The 16,156-nt window shown below is 36.6% G+C and overlaps 1 non-coding gene across 1 annotated transcript; it reads right to left on the bottom strand.

Annotated features, from left to right (window-relative positions):
• Window positions 1-8,112: 8,112 nt before the first annotated feature.
• LOC131176115 (small nucleolar RNA R71) lies at window positions 8,113-8,219 on the bottom strand. Its single transcript, XR_009146243.1, has one exon. It is a non-coding gene; the product is annotated as a small nucleolar RNA R71 (small nucleolar RNA).
• Between the last annotated feature and the right edge of the window lie 7,937 nt (window positions 8,220-16,156).

The following is a 16,156-nucleotide window of genomic DNA, read 5'->3' on the forward strand; positions in this document are numbered from 1 at the left end:
TCTCTCTCATTTCTTCAATTTTCCTCCATTGAAGCTTATTTGAAAACTTCTTAAACCCAAAATTTCACCCTCAATCCATTAGAAAAATTATAGAAAACTTTAAATTGAACTTCAAGGAAAAGAGTGGGAGGAGAAAACTTGAAGAAAATTTGAAGAAATAAGAATTTAGAAGAGCTCCATAAGAGGTAAGCTCTCTTTTAAGCTAATTAGGCTTTGTATGCATAGATATAAGCTTGAAGATAAAGATTTAATTTTAGAAATCACAAAAATTATACATAAATTTTAATGTAAGAAATTCAGCCAGCATATGTAGGATTAGGGTTTGGTGAAATTTGTTGGAGTTAATGGGATATTCATGTTTAATTGAGTATGGAAATGTGTCTAGGACACTTTAATTTCATGAAATGTAGCTAATTGCAAAATTAGGGTTCTTGGCCATTGAAAATTAGGGGAAAAATTAGAGATTTTGAGAATTGTTGCCAAATGACTTAATTGAGGTTTAAAATAGTCAATTGGTATGAAATGGAGTGTGGTTGAATGGTTAGAATTGGGTTGAAATGGTGAATGTGGTGTTGCCCAATCTGGACAGCCTAACCATGGTCCACTTAAAGAACCAAAATTGAAATTCTTTTACTCCAATTAGTGTGAGGCCAATTAAAGATGAAAATTAAGACATAATGCAACAATTTTTATGTAGAAAGCCTACCCTGAAAATGACCATAAGCTAGTGTAAAATTAGGTTAAATCCGGATTAGGCACACTGCCCCTGTACAAAACTGATCATATGAACAGTACTTGTTCAAATGGTTATAACTTGGTGTAGACAGGTCCAAATGACCTGATTTTTATATCATTGGAAAGCTATGACAGAGTAGAACAACTTTCATGAAGAACACAATCCCAAATTTTGACCATAACCAAATCAATTTGCCATCCAAACTTGAGTTAACAAAACTGTCAGAATTTTGGCCAGAATTTTGGAATTGGTCAATCTGGCCAGTTATAGTTAAATGGCCATAACTTGAGCTAAAAAACTCTAAATGGAGTGATTCAAAAAAGGAATTAAAGTTAGGACATTAAGGAACAACTTTGATGAATGAAAGTTATCCAAATTTCTACAGTAGAAGGTCCAATGGAATAGTAGAAGTGAGTGACCCAAAACTAAAAATTTACAAATTCTCCTAGGAAACTTTGAATTTAGAGTGGCAATCAATGCCAACAAATTTGATACTCAAAATATGGTATGTGAGTGCATTTAGGACTAACATACCTATTAAAAATAAAAAAGTCAACATTTTGACTTGAATAGTCTAATGAAGAGTACCTCCATAAACAAAAATGTAAAGGACCCGAATTTATAAAACGTAGTGGGTAGAATAAGTCTACAAAATTTAATTGTTGGAATTTCTTATTAGAAATAATTTAAATGATTACTGAAACATTTTAAATTATGTGTTTCAGTAGAAAAAGATATGATGAAGGACAAAGAGAAAGTGAGTCAAGGCCAAGAGGCGACTCATAAAAGTTTGTGCACAACAGTTACTTTCTTTTGATTTTCATTTGAAATTTTGATTGGATTGAAATGTGAAATAAATTTATGACCTTCTTTATATTGAAAATAATTTTGAATGACATAATTTGTATGCTATTGGTTTAAATCTTGGGAAATTAGTTTGAATGCAATTTGATGGATACTTAATGCTTGTAAAAATTGCAAAATGGTTTGAAACCACAACAATCATGAATATTGGATTGAATTCCTCTCTAGCTTGTCTAGTGGGACGAATTGGTTTTGAATTTCCTCTCTGGCAGAAGTGTTGAGGTGTGTGTCAGTTGAGGACGAATAGGATGAGTACTCATATATTTTGCTAGCTAGCTATGGTATTCCTCATTAGCCTTTGGCTATTGGGATGAATTGAATATTTGTGTCATGATAAAGCTATGTGACTCATAAAAAATAGTGTTTGGTGAATTATGAAATGAAATTTGATTTCTTTAAGAAATTTACTATCTTTTGAAATTAAGCATAATTTTGTGTGTTAACACATCAAGTGGTTTACTTGTGACTTATTTATATTTACTATTTAAATTATCATTCTCTTAATATTGTGCACCACTGAGACAATGGCTCAGCGATGGCTTTTCATTGCTATCGCAAGTAGAGATACAGATAAAGCAGCAGAGTAGGCTGCTTGTGGTTAGAAGTGACTGCACTTTTCGATTTTGCCGAGTATAAAAATTATACCCCTTGTGAATTTTTTATTTTAATATATATGAATTGTATGTATGTACTGTAATTGGTTTTGAGCAGTTGTATAATAAGGTTTGTAAATTATTTTGATCTATAAAAATGTTGTAATATAAACCTCTTATTTCAATTTATGAAATACTCAGTTATTTGAGATTTGTTTTTATAAATTGCTTGAATGGTATTGAATTGAATTTGAATTGTGTTGTTGAAACTGAGTTGAATTGAACTATATTGGAGTTTGGGGTTGAGATAAATATATTGGAAGTGCTTTTATAGGTTTTTGGAAGAATTATTTTTTCAAAGTATAGACGACACTCTGTTGAAATTTTTATAAAAATTGCGGAGATTTTAAATTAATCAATAATTTTGATTTCGAGATAAATTCCAATTTGAGGATTTTAATAATTAAGAAATATGACCCACCATTTTAAATTAAAAGGGAAAGGGTTTAAAATCTCTTGTAGTATATTTAATAGGTTAACAGTAGGCGAAGTTCAGTAATCCATTAGGTATACTACGGAATCATGTTATGCCTTATGTAGGAGTAAGGTGTGACACAGGGGTCATTATTTTCTAGTAAAAAGACCAAAAGCTAACTTCATCATAAAGGATTTGTTAACAGTCCTTAATTTATGAAAACTGATACACCTAAATTGTATAGATGTTTTTAAGCACATTTGCATTCTATTTCATAGCATTTAGGCAAGTATTTTCATGTATAATAGTTGATTTCATTAGTTTTCATAATTTCTATTGTAAAGCCCTTAATTCTATGTTTTCTGCATTATTTCAGGTGTTTGGGTGAAGCTACAGAAGTATAGGAGTGCAAGAAAAGCTTGGAGGAGTCAAGAGACAGAGAATTGTTGCTGATGCAAAGTACACGGGTCGTGTAAACCAAGCCCCAGACCCGTGTAAATCTCTGCCCGAAGAAAGCCAAGAGAATCGATGAGAAACACAAGTATACTGGTGGTGTAATGAGACCAGTTTAATCTGCAGGGACCGTGTAAGTCTCTGCCGAACGCAAGCTTGAAGAAACTTATGGGAACAACAGTACACGGCCCGTGTAATTAGGCTTGTGTAGTTGGCATAGACCCATGTAAATTTTTGTGCCAAAACGAAACCACGCGAAACTCCTCCAGCAAGTTACACGACCCTACTCTGTGGGACCCGTGTAGTAACACACTGGCCGTGTACTATGCTGCTGTGACGCCCCATACCCGTCTACAGTATAGCCGAGTAAGATATGTTACACAGTGTACCAGAACACCCAATTTTATTTCAATCATTTTTATTCTTTCTAATTTATTTCTTTCATAGTTATGAAGTAAAGTATAATTCATTTAAGTCATTAATTGAAATCATAAATTTATTTGAGGTTCCGCAAATTTTATAGAAAATCTGGCAGAGTACTGACTGAAAATGGAGAAATAGTTCTTCGGAACCTGTGAAAAACACTTCCAAAATTTTCAATCAATCCCAAACTCCATTTCATCAACAAAATCTTAATATTTTTCAACAACATTTCCATTTCTCAATCATTCATCTCATATGATATTCATGTAAAAGTCATAAATAAATATTCACTTTTTTATTCATAAGTACAATTTCTACTATTTACATTAATACCAAAATATATTACATAAGTTTCAATTACATATGAGAAAGTAAAAGTTAATTACAAAATACCCAAAATGAAACCTAGTGTCCTACCAATACACTGACGTCGGTGAGGTGACATGGATACTATGCAGAGTTACAGATGATTTCACCCAGTCTGTGGTCTACTGGGCTCTCTATCGGTCTCTCTCGAATCTACGCATGGCAAAAAGCAACGCACTAAGCAATAATGCTTAGTGGTGCCAATAATAAAAATAAAAGAAATAACAAAAAATAAAAATGCAGTAAATGTTCAGATGTCTTATGCAGACTATTTTTTAATAATTATTTGTAGTCTTATTTGTTTTGTACTTGTTATATTCATTATTTCATTAAATTTATCCTCTTTCATTTTTTGTTGCCCAAGTAACCTATACTGGATGACTGGACTAGATAAACGGGTAAACTGGTACTGGGTATTAAGTACCTCGGGCCGTCATACCATCGGTCACATATGTATCTCCCGGTGTATAACATAACAGTTAATGACCTGTAATAAATATTAGGCACAAGGTGTTACTATTTATTTCATTAGTCAACTAAAATGTTGACTTTTGTATAGACAATAGGTACATTGATTCTAATACTCCCAACATACCACATTTTGCATTCTAAAGTTGTTGGTATTGGCTGCCAATACCATTTCTAAGCTTAGTGTTAGTTATTCAAAATTTTTAGATTTTAAGCCTTGTGTTTACTGTTCCATTGGTCATTTTTACAGTAGGAATTTGGCAAAGTTGTCAACATGAAAGTTGTTCCTTATTGTGTCTAGTTACATTTCTTTTTTTAAATCACTCCATTTGGAGTGATTCAAAAAAATTTATGGCCTAACACCATAACTGGCGGGATTGCAAACTTTCCGGATTTTATGGACTGACCAAATCTACAGTGTTTTATGCTGTGACTACAGGTTACTTTTTGAACATGTTATGGTCAAAATTTGGGTTAGGTTTCTTTATAAAAGTTGTAGGTCTATATCTCAGCTTTCTGCTGGTAAAATTTTAGGTCAATGGGACCTTTCTACACTGAGTTATGACCAAATGAATAAATATTGTCATTTGGTCATTTTGCCTAGGCAGAATGCAAGTCACCCGGATTAGGGCAATTTTTAGGTCAACTTGGTTTAGTTTTTTGGGCAAGGTTTCCATATCAAAGTTGTGCCATTATGTGTTTAGTTTTATGTCCAATTAGCCTTACACCAATTGAACCTCTATAACTCCATTTATAACTGCCCAAACCTGCTGGACTCATGCTCAGTCCTGCAGGTCAACCAAGGCAGCTCACCCATACACAAATGCCAAGTCTCAACTCACTTCATTTCCTCATCATATACATGCAAATAGTCACTAATTGACCATTAAAAGGTTAATGAACCATCACATGAGTAAACCCTAATGTTGTTAAGTGTCCATATTTTTCCATATTTATACATGCCTAATCTTTGCATTTCACTTACACAACTAAGTTCAATCATGCATTTAGCACTAAGGGCTGCTCATCAACACTTTGCTATCAAGCAAAATCACCAACCCTAAGCCCTAGCTGCCTAAACTTGTAGGGTGCACACACACACTTGTCTGTTTCATTTTCTTACATTTCCTACACATATCATGCCATTAAACATGAATTAAACCAAAAATAGCAAGAGTATGGTCACTTACAACTTGGAGCAGAATTTTCTCCCTTCACAAACTTCAGTATCTTGGCTTTTCTTGGTAGCTAATCACCTTGCTAAGTTGTATAGACAAATTTTGTTAAAGTGGACTTAGGGTTTCAAGTGAGATTTGGTGAGTTAGAAAGCTTATATAAGCTTTAATGGTGGTTTTGTGCTAGGAGAGGAAATGGCTGGAAATGGGGAAGGAGAAGAACTGATTTTTTTCTTTCTTTTTTTCTGCCCATTTAGTCATTTTAAATAAGTTAATGCCATGTGTCAAAGTTTAATTGAGTGGGAGGATGTTTAATGACATCATAATGATGTCATAATTCCAATTTCTTTCATTTTCTTTCCTTTTCTTGTCTACTTAATTTCAATTTAATTTTTAGCAATATTTATTCATATTTTGTGTCATAATAATTATTTACTTAACTGGACAAGTGGCCAAAAATTACCTCTGAAGGCGAAATGATCAAAATGCCCTCCGTTTGGCTTAACAGACCAAAATTGTCTGTACCGATTGAAAAATTTTTCTAAGTATTTTCTTGGCATTCTAATGCCTTAGGAACCTCAATGACCCTTCTCTGAAGTCCCAAAAATTATTTTATGAATTTTTCCCTAGGTTTAGGGCTCCTAGTTGCAAGAACCGTAACTTTTCATTGGGTTACCCATCGCTAGGGCACCGGCTTATTTAACTTGGTTGTATTTTATTTTTAAAATTTTTCTTAAATTTTTCTTATTAATATTTGAGTTAATTATAGTTCCTCACTTTAGTTTAAATATTTTTCTGGATGTTCTAGCTATCCGGACTGACACTGGTCACCGGAAAAGTAGAATGTACGGAGTTGCTGCAGGGAGGGTGCTACAGCTGCAGCCAGTTTTATAACTCGAATTTCCCTCTTGTTTTCGGATAAAAACGAGACTCCTAAGGCCCTTTGGACTCAGAGTAACCTAACCCTAGAGCTATCAATATAAATATCAAAGAAAACGTCAAAAGAAAGGTTCTTCGGAAAAAAAGACGACTGTCATCAGGAGTGTTGCTGAAGGCTGCGACTGTTCCACAAGATCAAAGCTGCAACTATCTTCAGTTTCTTCATTTCATCTCTCTAGATAGATTTCTATTGCTTTATTTCTTTTACATGATCTTCTTTTTATTGTTTTTACCTTTTATTATGATGTTTGTTGAACTCACCATGAGTGAGTAGTTTCCTTATTCTGGATTTAGGAGAGTAATGCTTGTAATTATTATTATGGATGAACATTAAGTTTTATTTACTGGATTTGAGATTCGTTTCTTGATTTGATTTCTTGTGATCCTAATGCATGCTATGTGATGATACCCACTTAGACATGATTGTAGATGTTGATTGAAGGACTGAAAGGTGAAGATTAATATTAGAAAATAAAGATCTTGAACCTAGGAAATCTAACCTAGATATTGGCTGATACCTTTGTGGAACCTAAAAATTGGTCAAAGGTCTTAAAGGATTTTAATTAATTTGATCACCACGAAAGTAGGGTTTGAGTTAATTAAAATACACCCTAGATGCCTTGAGAGAGGATATAAGATAACTTAGGGCTAATTTCCATCAAAGAAAACGAACCTCAATTTAGTAAATAAACGAGATAACATCCCTAATACGATTCAAGTGTGAAAACCTAATTCCAGAATTGTTCCAAAAAAATAGATTACTTCATTTTAAGTTTACTATTCTAGTGTTTAAAGTTAACAAACTTCATTCCCTAAATATTTGGTAGACTAGACAGTGAAAATTACTATGTAGATTGATACTTGCTAAACAAAGGTCCTCGTGAGAACGATATTCTACTTATCACTTTATTACTTGTTAGCGTTCCGGGCACTTGTGGGGTTGTAAAACCAGGCAAACAAGTTTTTGGCGCCGTTGACGGGGATTCTTTGGCTTTAGTAATATCAAGCGATAGGCAATTTAGTTGATTTAGGTAATTATATTTATTATATAATTTTATTTTACTGGTTATATTTTTCTTCTTTTCTCTCAGGTTCTCGATCTGGTATCTAACCATAACAAGGCCAGAAGAAGAAATATTGGACTGTGATCCGAAAATAGACAGAACTCTGAAAGCCATCAGGAGAGAAAGCAAACATCAAGAGCACAGTTAAGGAGATCCTGAATTTCCAACCATGGGCGATAACAATGACAGACCAAGACTCTTAAGAGATTACAGAGCTCCATCTGTCAAAGGATTTCAGCCCAGTGTTACTAAACCCACAGTGGAAGCCAACAATTTTGAACTAAAACCAGCATGGCTCCAAATGATTCAACAAACCCAGTTTGCAGGTTCGCCTACAGAAAACCCACACTATCACCTCTAGTGCTTTCTTGCCCTATGTGATACATTCAAGATGAATGGAGTGTCTGATCAAGCAATAAGACTCAGAGCATTCCCATTGTCCCTTCGAGATAGAGCAAGGAAGTGGTTACTCTCTCAACTAGCAGGAACGTTCACTAATTGGGAGAATCTCTCTCAAGCTTTTCTAGCAAGGTACTTTCCACCCGCAAAGACTGCAAAACTAAGACTTAAGCTCAACACCTTCAGACAAAAGGAAGGAGAATCACTATATGACGCATGGGAAAGATATAAAGATCTGCAAAGAGAATGTCCACATCATGGTATAAAAGATTGGCTATTAGTGCAAAACTTCTATAATGGGTTACTACCCTCTACAAGGAGCATAGTTGATTCAACTGCAGAAGGTGATCTAATAGAGAAAACAGTGCCACAAGCACTTGAACTTTTAGAAAGGGTGGCATACCATAACTATGAGTGGTCGAATGAAAGAGGAAATACGAGAAAAACTGTAGGTGTACTAGAAGTAGACGCCCTAAGCATGATAAATGCTCAATTTGATCAGCTCACAAGACAACTCGAGAAGATGCAAGCCAACACAGTTAGTACAAACAGTCAACATGAAGACAGCTATGGAGGGAGATACATGAATTCAGAATACAATAATTTCAATGAACCCTCCTCAGAACATATGAACTATGTGAATAACGGAGGAAATTTCAACCAGAGGCAGCCTAACAATCCATATTCAAATACTTACAACCCTGGATGGAGGAACCACCCAAATTTCTCATGGTCCAATCAGCAGAACCAACCAATAAACAAGCAACAAGGGTACAAACCACCAGCACCCCCTGGATTTCAAAACAGAGGTCAAAACTTTGCACAGTTATCACTACCTCTCCAGCACCAACAACCTGAACCGAAAATGGCTATGGAAACCATGATGGAAGGGCTCCTAGTAGCTCAACAACAACAAACTAAATTAATTAAACAGCTGACTTCCAGAGTGGACCAACTTGCTACTCACAACAATAAGAGGAAGCGAGGAAGACAAAGAAATTACCAGAACCATACCAGCCTCCCCTACCTTTTCCTTAGAGATTTTAGAAAGCCAAATTAGATAAGCAGTTTGGGAATTTTTTGGAATTTTTACAAAAGCTCTACATCGACATCCCTTTCACTGAAGCACTTTCTCAGATGCCATCCTATGCCAAATTTCTTAAGGAAATTCTATCAAAGAAGAGGAAGCTAGAAGACTATGGAATAATAGCTCTAACAGAGGAATGCAGTGCCATACTGCAAAATAAACTGCCTCCAAAATTGAAAGATCCAGGAAGCTTCTCCATACCTTGCCTCATTAGTGACAAGAAAATAGATAAAGCTCTTTATGATCTTAGGGCAAGCGTCAATTTAATGCCTCTATCAATATGCAAAAAGCTTGAGATCAGGGAACTGAAACCTACAACAATCTCATTGCAATTGGCTGATAGATCCGTTAAATATCTTATAGGAATACTGGAGAACATTCCGATTAAAGTGGGCAAATTCTTCATTCCAATGGATTTTGTTGTCCTTGAGATAGAAGAAGACGTTAAAATTTCTATCATCTTGGGAAGACCATTCTTAGCAACTGCCGGAGCTATTATAGATGTCAAAAATGGGCGACTAACTCTCAAATTAGGAGAAGAAGAAGTGGAGTTCAACCTGTTTGACACAATGAAACACAAATTTGAACCTAATGAATGCTTCAAAGTCGACACAATTGACGAACATGTTGAAAAGGAATTTCATGAGACACATCCTAAAGATCCTCTTGAAGCATGTATTGTGCACAACCACACTGTGGATGATGAAAATACAGAAATAACAGCCTGTGCACAACAGTTAGTAGCTCATCCACCCTTACCATTAGCTAACGCTTCTGAGATGGAGGATTTGAAGGAGGAACAAACCGAAGGTAAGCTCCAAGAAAACGCCAAACAGGTAGAGCTTAAACCTCTCCTGTCCTCACTAAGTTATGCATTTCTGGATTCAAATTCTAAATATCCTGTTATAATCAATGCTAGCCTATCTAAATTAGAAGAAGAAAAATTGCTAAGAGAACTTAGGATCCATAGTAAAGCCATAGGGTATAAGATAAAAGACCTGAAGGGAATCAACCCTTCGATTTGCATGCATAGGATACATATGGAAGAAAATAGTAAACCCATAATCGAACGCCAAAGAAGACTTAACCCAAACATGAAAGAGGTAGTCAAGAAAGAAATTTTAAAACTTCTAGATACAGGTATCATATACCCAATCTCTGATAGTAAATGGGTTAGTCCAGTACATGTAGTTCCTAAGAAAGGTGGGACAACTGTTATCCAAAATGCAAGCAATGAACTAATCCCTACTAGAGTAGTTACTGGTTGGCGAATGTGCATAGACTATAGAAAATTGAACAGTGCCACCAGAAAAGACCATTTTCCTCTCCCCTTTATTGACCAAATGTTAGAAAGATTGGCAAAACACTCCTATTTCTGTTGTCTAGATGGGTATTCAGGATTGTTTCAAATTCCTATTCACCCAGAAGATCAAGAAAAGACAACATTCACTTGTCCCTATGGAACATTTGCATATAGGAGAATGTCTTTTGGTCTTTGTAATGCCCTTACTACCTTTCAAAGACATGATGGCTATCTTTTCTGATTATATTGAAGATATCATGGAAATTTTTATGGATGATTTTTCTGTCTATGGAACTACTTTTGATGATTGCCTAGCTAATTTATCTAAAGTGTTGCAAAGATGTGAAGAATCAAACCTGGTCCTAAATTGGGAAAAATTCCACTTCATGGTAAGGGAAGGCATAGTTTTGGGATATTTGATATCATAAAGAGGAATTGATGTAGATAAGGCAAAAATTAAGATCATTGAAAACATGCCACCACCAACATCAGTCAAGGGAGTGCGAAGCTTTTTGGGACATGCAGGATTCTACAGAAGATTTATTAAGGACTTTTTCAAAATAGCTAAGCCACTTACTAACTTGTTCAGCCAAGATGTTCCCTTTGATTTTGATGAAAATTGCCTTGTTTCCTTTAGCAGGATAAAAGAAGCCCTGATATCAGCACCAATAATGCAGCCACCGAATTGGGAGCTACCATTCGAGGTTATGTATGATGCGAGCGACTTTGCAGTTGGATCAGTGCTTGGGCAAAGAAAGGATAAAAAGCTCCATGCTATTTATTATGCTAGTAAGATATTAGATGATGCACAAATCAATTATGCCACCACAGAAAAGGAATTCCTAGCAGTGGTATTTGCAATGGACAAGTTCAGATCTTACCTCATTGGGTCAAAAGTCATTGTATTTACAGATCATGCTGCAATCCGATACCTTTTGAACAAGAAAGAAGTAAAACCAAGGCTGATTCGATGGATTTTACTCCTACAAGAATTTGACCTTGAAATAAAGGACAAAAAAGGATTCGAAAATGTAGTAGCTGACCATCTTTCTAGGCTAAAATTGGAATACATGGAGGACTTCGAAGATTTGCCAATTGATGATTCATTTCCTGATGAACAATTACTTGCATTCTCCAAGGATCCATGGTACGCTGATTTTGTTAACTTTCTTGTATGCAGGATACTGCCACCAAACATGACTTATCAGCAAAGGAAGAAATTCCTACATGATGTGAAATATTACTTATGGGAGGAACCTCTACTATATAAGAGATGTAATGATGGGCTAATAAGAAGATGCATACTAGAGGAAGATATGGAAAGTGTCATTTATCACTGCCATTTATCACTATATGGAGGACATTTCATCACCTCAAAAACCACAACAAAAATTTTGCAAGCAAGGTTTTAGTGGCCACATCTGTTTAAGGATGTAAGATCCTTTGTGCTAGGTTGTGATCAATGCCAAAGAATAGGTAATAGCTCAAGAAGAAATGAAATGCCACTGCATGGTATACTTGAGATAGAATTGTTCGATATATGGGGACTAGACTTCATGGGCCCATTTCCCTCTTCCCGTGGAAACAAGTATATTTTGGTTGGAGTTGATTATGTATCAAAATGGGTAGAAGCAATTGTGACACCAACCAATGATGCTAGAGTAGTCACAAGGTTCCTTAAGAAAAATATTTTCATAAGATTTGAAACACCACAAGCAATAATTAGTGATGGAGGAAGTCACTTCTGCAACCAACAATTCGAAACACTACTGAAAAAGTAAGGAGTGACTCACAAAGTGGCCACACCTTACCATCCTCAAACTAGCAGTCAAGTAGAAATCTCAAACAGGAATCAAGGCATTCGAGAAAAGCGTAATGCAGATCCAGGAAGGACTGGTGTATAAAGTTAGATGATGCACTTTGGGCATACCGCACTGCATACAAAACCCCAATTGGCATAATACCCTTCCATCTGGTTTATGAAAAATCATGTCATATCCCTGTTGAACTTGAGCATAAAGCTTACTGGGCAATTCAGATCTTAAACTTTGACCTCAAAGCTGCTGGTGAGAAAAGGGTTTTACAACTGAATGAGTTGGAAGAAATTTGACAGGATGCATACGAAAATGCCAAAATCTTCAAGGATAAAACTAAAAGATGGCATGACAGGCGCATAGCAAGGAAAGAGATGAAAGAAGGAGATCTTGTCCTCTTATTCAACTCTCGATTGAAACTCTTTCTGGGAAAGCTGAAATCAAGATGGTCCGAACCTTTCAAGATCACCCAAGTCTTCCCACATGGAGCAGTAGAGGTATGGAGCGAAACCTAAGGTCAATGGGCAGAGGCTGAAGCCTTACTTTCAGGAAGAACCCATAGAAACGGGAGTAAATTACACTCTCAATCCTCCTACTGACAGATCATAAACAAGCAAAGTCCAGCTAAAGACAATAAACAAACGTTTTTTGGGAGGCAACCCAAGATTTTTCTGAACTTTTCTTCTTTTCTTTTTCTTTAATATTGAATTTTTGTTTCGTACTCATTAGCATTTCATTTTGTAGGATCTTTGAAAAGGGAAATAGAGATCAAGAGAGGAAGGAAATCACCAAGTCAAAACCACAAAAGGGAAAATTGAACAAAACCGGGGAAGTAACTCTATTGTTAATCTTTGCATCCATTTCGTATGTTATAGTGATAAAATTTTTCATTTGCCAAAGATTTTAAAAATTAGAAAATTACACGGGTCGTGTACTAGTAGTACACGCCCCGTGTAATTTTCTGGAAGTCCATAAATTTCATGCAATCTCGACCCTTCGGGAGACAGAACATTACAAGAGTCCACATCCCACTTTACACGGACCGTGTAATGTCTCTAGTAGAATAACTAAGAGACAGAAGGTTACACGGGGCTAATTGAATTTTACACGGGCCGTGTAACATATCCAGTAAGGTAACCCGAGAGACAGAACGTTACACGAGTCCCAGAGCTGATTTACACGGGCTGTGTATTACGACAGATTTTGAAAATTTCAGGCAGAAATTTACACGGTACTGCATGTCGGGACCCGTGTAGTGATACACGACCCGTGTATTTCATCGTAGACGTGACACTTGGGGCCCCAAATGTGTGAAACGAAGAGTCCTAACGGCTTTTTAAATGCACCCCTAGCATTAAAACCCTTCATAAATATAAAACCCTTCATCTACTCCCTTCCTAGCCTATAAAAACCTCTCAAATCTCATCTCCCTTCACCAAAATCCTACTCTTCTCCTTCCTAAAAACACATCCATGGCTCCTGACCTTTTCCACCCCAGCCTCTAACCCAACGCTCAAGAACAAGAGTAGCCACTCCCTAACCATCTCAACAAGTACCTCCTCCACCGCAACCATAGCCATAACCCGCTCCACAATCCGAAATCTCTATTCCTTGGGGATTTTGAGATGATGCCCACAAAGCAATGTGCACCTGACTTCATGCCCGAAAAATATTCTCCACCAAATACATGGATTTTCCTCTTTTAGAGCAAATCGGATTGCAAGAAGAAATCAATGGGCTACTTGACAGCATTGGGTGGACAAGTTTTGCCCAACTCTAATTTTCGGCTTACAAAGACACAACGCTAGAATTTTTGGGTAGCTTCAAGGCTAACCTATGGCCCACCGATAAGGAGGACAGGGCCAGAATTGAGTTTCGCCTACTTGGTGTAGACCGGATAATGAATATGGATGAGTTCAACGCCATCTTCGGCTTTAATAGTGCCGGCCACCAAGAGATCCCAAGGAACCGCATGCTGTACAACAATATCAACTTTTGGGATTCCATTGCACCAAACACAGAGCCCTACAACTCCAACAAATCCAAATCAATGGGCATCACTAGTCCAGCATTGCGATACATGCATCGGTTCACCGGTCACACCATAATGGGCCATGGCGATAGCCTCGGCATTGTCAACGCCAGTGAGCTATTTTTCCTATCGTGCATGGTCACTGGACAACGGTGCAGCACTGGCTTTTTCTTATGCAACCATCTCCGATGGCTCTGCCAACAATCTATCGGGCACATTGTGCTTGGAGGCCTTGTCACCACCATTGCCCTCCACTTCGGCTTTGTTCCAGGACATCACAGATTGCGCTTTGTTACTGGAACATCGAGAATTGATCAAACTATCTCCATATCCATGGGGATATGTAAGAAGGTGGGCAACAAATGCTACTTGGTAGATGCCAAAGGAAACACCATCCCTCGGAGAGACGAGGCAAGGGAGGGACCTGGTGAGACTTCACAGCCTCAAGAAGAAGGGCAAGGGCGAATGTTTGAAGAATCCCCCGTTCAAGTGCCCCCCAACACACCACCACCAACAGATCCAATCCTCGCATACCTACAACACATGGAGACCACAATATACGGCAGGATGGGAGCTATCAAAGACAGCCTCCAAGAAGCACACAACAAGCTGGACATACTAATGGACAAATTGAATGAGGAGGATGAGGAGCAAGGATCACCAGCATCACCATCATCAACACTAGCGGCCTTTTAGAGCTAGGACTATAGGATAGAATCTTTATTATAATATATTACATGCCCTAGTCCTAACTTGCAACCATAGGTCTCTTTTATTTGCTTTATGTTCAAAAATTTACCATGCTTAATAAATATTATGCTTCCTTAAAATTTTTGAACGTTTGATCTGATTTTGCATATTATATTGACATTGAGGACAATGTTTGGTTTAAGTTGGGGGGGGGGGATACATTTGCATTTGCACTTGCATATTATTACATGCACATCATTGCATTGTTTAAATTCAGCTACATTATTCCTGTGTATCAAAATTTTCGAGAATTTTTGAAAATTTTTGGATTGTAAATTGTGAAACTTAGTACTATAACCAAATTTTTAGTAAGCTAATAATTGGACTCCACGGGATAGAGGAATGAACGTATCTAGATGGGCAAAAAGGGATTCTAACATGTTATTTGTGAAGCAGCTAATCTCTTTTATGGAACTAGACTAGCTAAACCTTTTCATAACTATTAATTTATCACATTGAACTTGTAAAATTAGGAGAACAAATTTTGAAACACAAGCAAACTCAAAAATTGCCTCACTAGCTCTAGAAAATATCTCTCGGATCTATCGAGGCGAAATCCTAGCATATGCTTGATGAAGAGATGATTAAGGCATTCTTCGATACAGCCCCACTAAGCCTTAGCCACCCCTAAATTAAAATGTAAATCCCTTGTAGCCAACTTGAAGCCTATGTTCATCCTTTAAAATTTATTGCTTACCCATGTAATTCACCTAACCCCTAACTTAAACACCTACCATACCCTTTTGAGAAAGCAAAATGCATAAAGAAAATGAAGAGAGGATGTGGAACTCAAGAAAGAATGTGAGTGTGCAATTGAAGCCAAAGAAAAATTTACCTTTCCAACCCAGCAAAAGCAATGAGTTTGGGGGAGAGGACAAAAAGGAAAAAGAAAATAAGTCCCAAGATAAGTGTCATGGAAGCATACTTGGCAATATAAAAAGCCAAAAGCCTTTCCTCTCCACACAAAATATGTAGAAACAAACTCAATATACTTAGATTTTATGCATACATGCTATCCTCATATTTGCATTCCCTAAAAATCTTTCATTGGCAACCAAGTTTATCCCTCTAGCCCCATTATAACCCTTTTAAAGACCTTTTGATCTTTTGAAAAAGTACATGCTACATTAGTGGAGATAGAAAATTGAGATATGCCTATGGAGTTAGAATTGAAATACTTCATCTCAATTACTTATGAAAGAGGCATGTTTGGGG

This window comes from Hevea brasiliensis, chromosome 18, assembly GCF_030052815.1.
Source record: "Hevea brasiliensis isolate MT/VB/25A 57/8 chromosome 18, ASM3005281v1, whole genome shotgun sequence".
NCBI classification, from domain to species: Eukaryota; Viridiplantae; Streptophyta; class Magnoliopsida; order Malpighiales; family Euphorbiaceae; genus Hevea; species Hevea brasiliensis.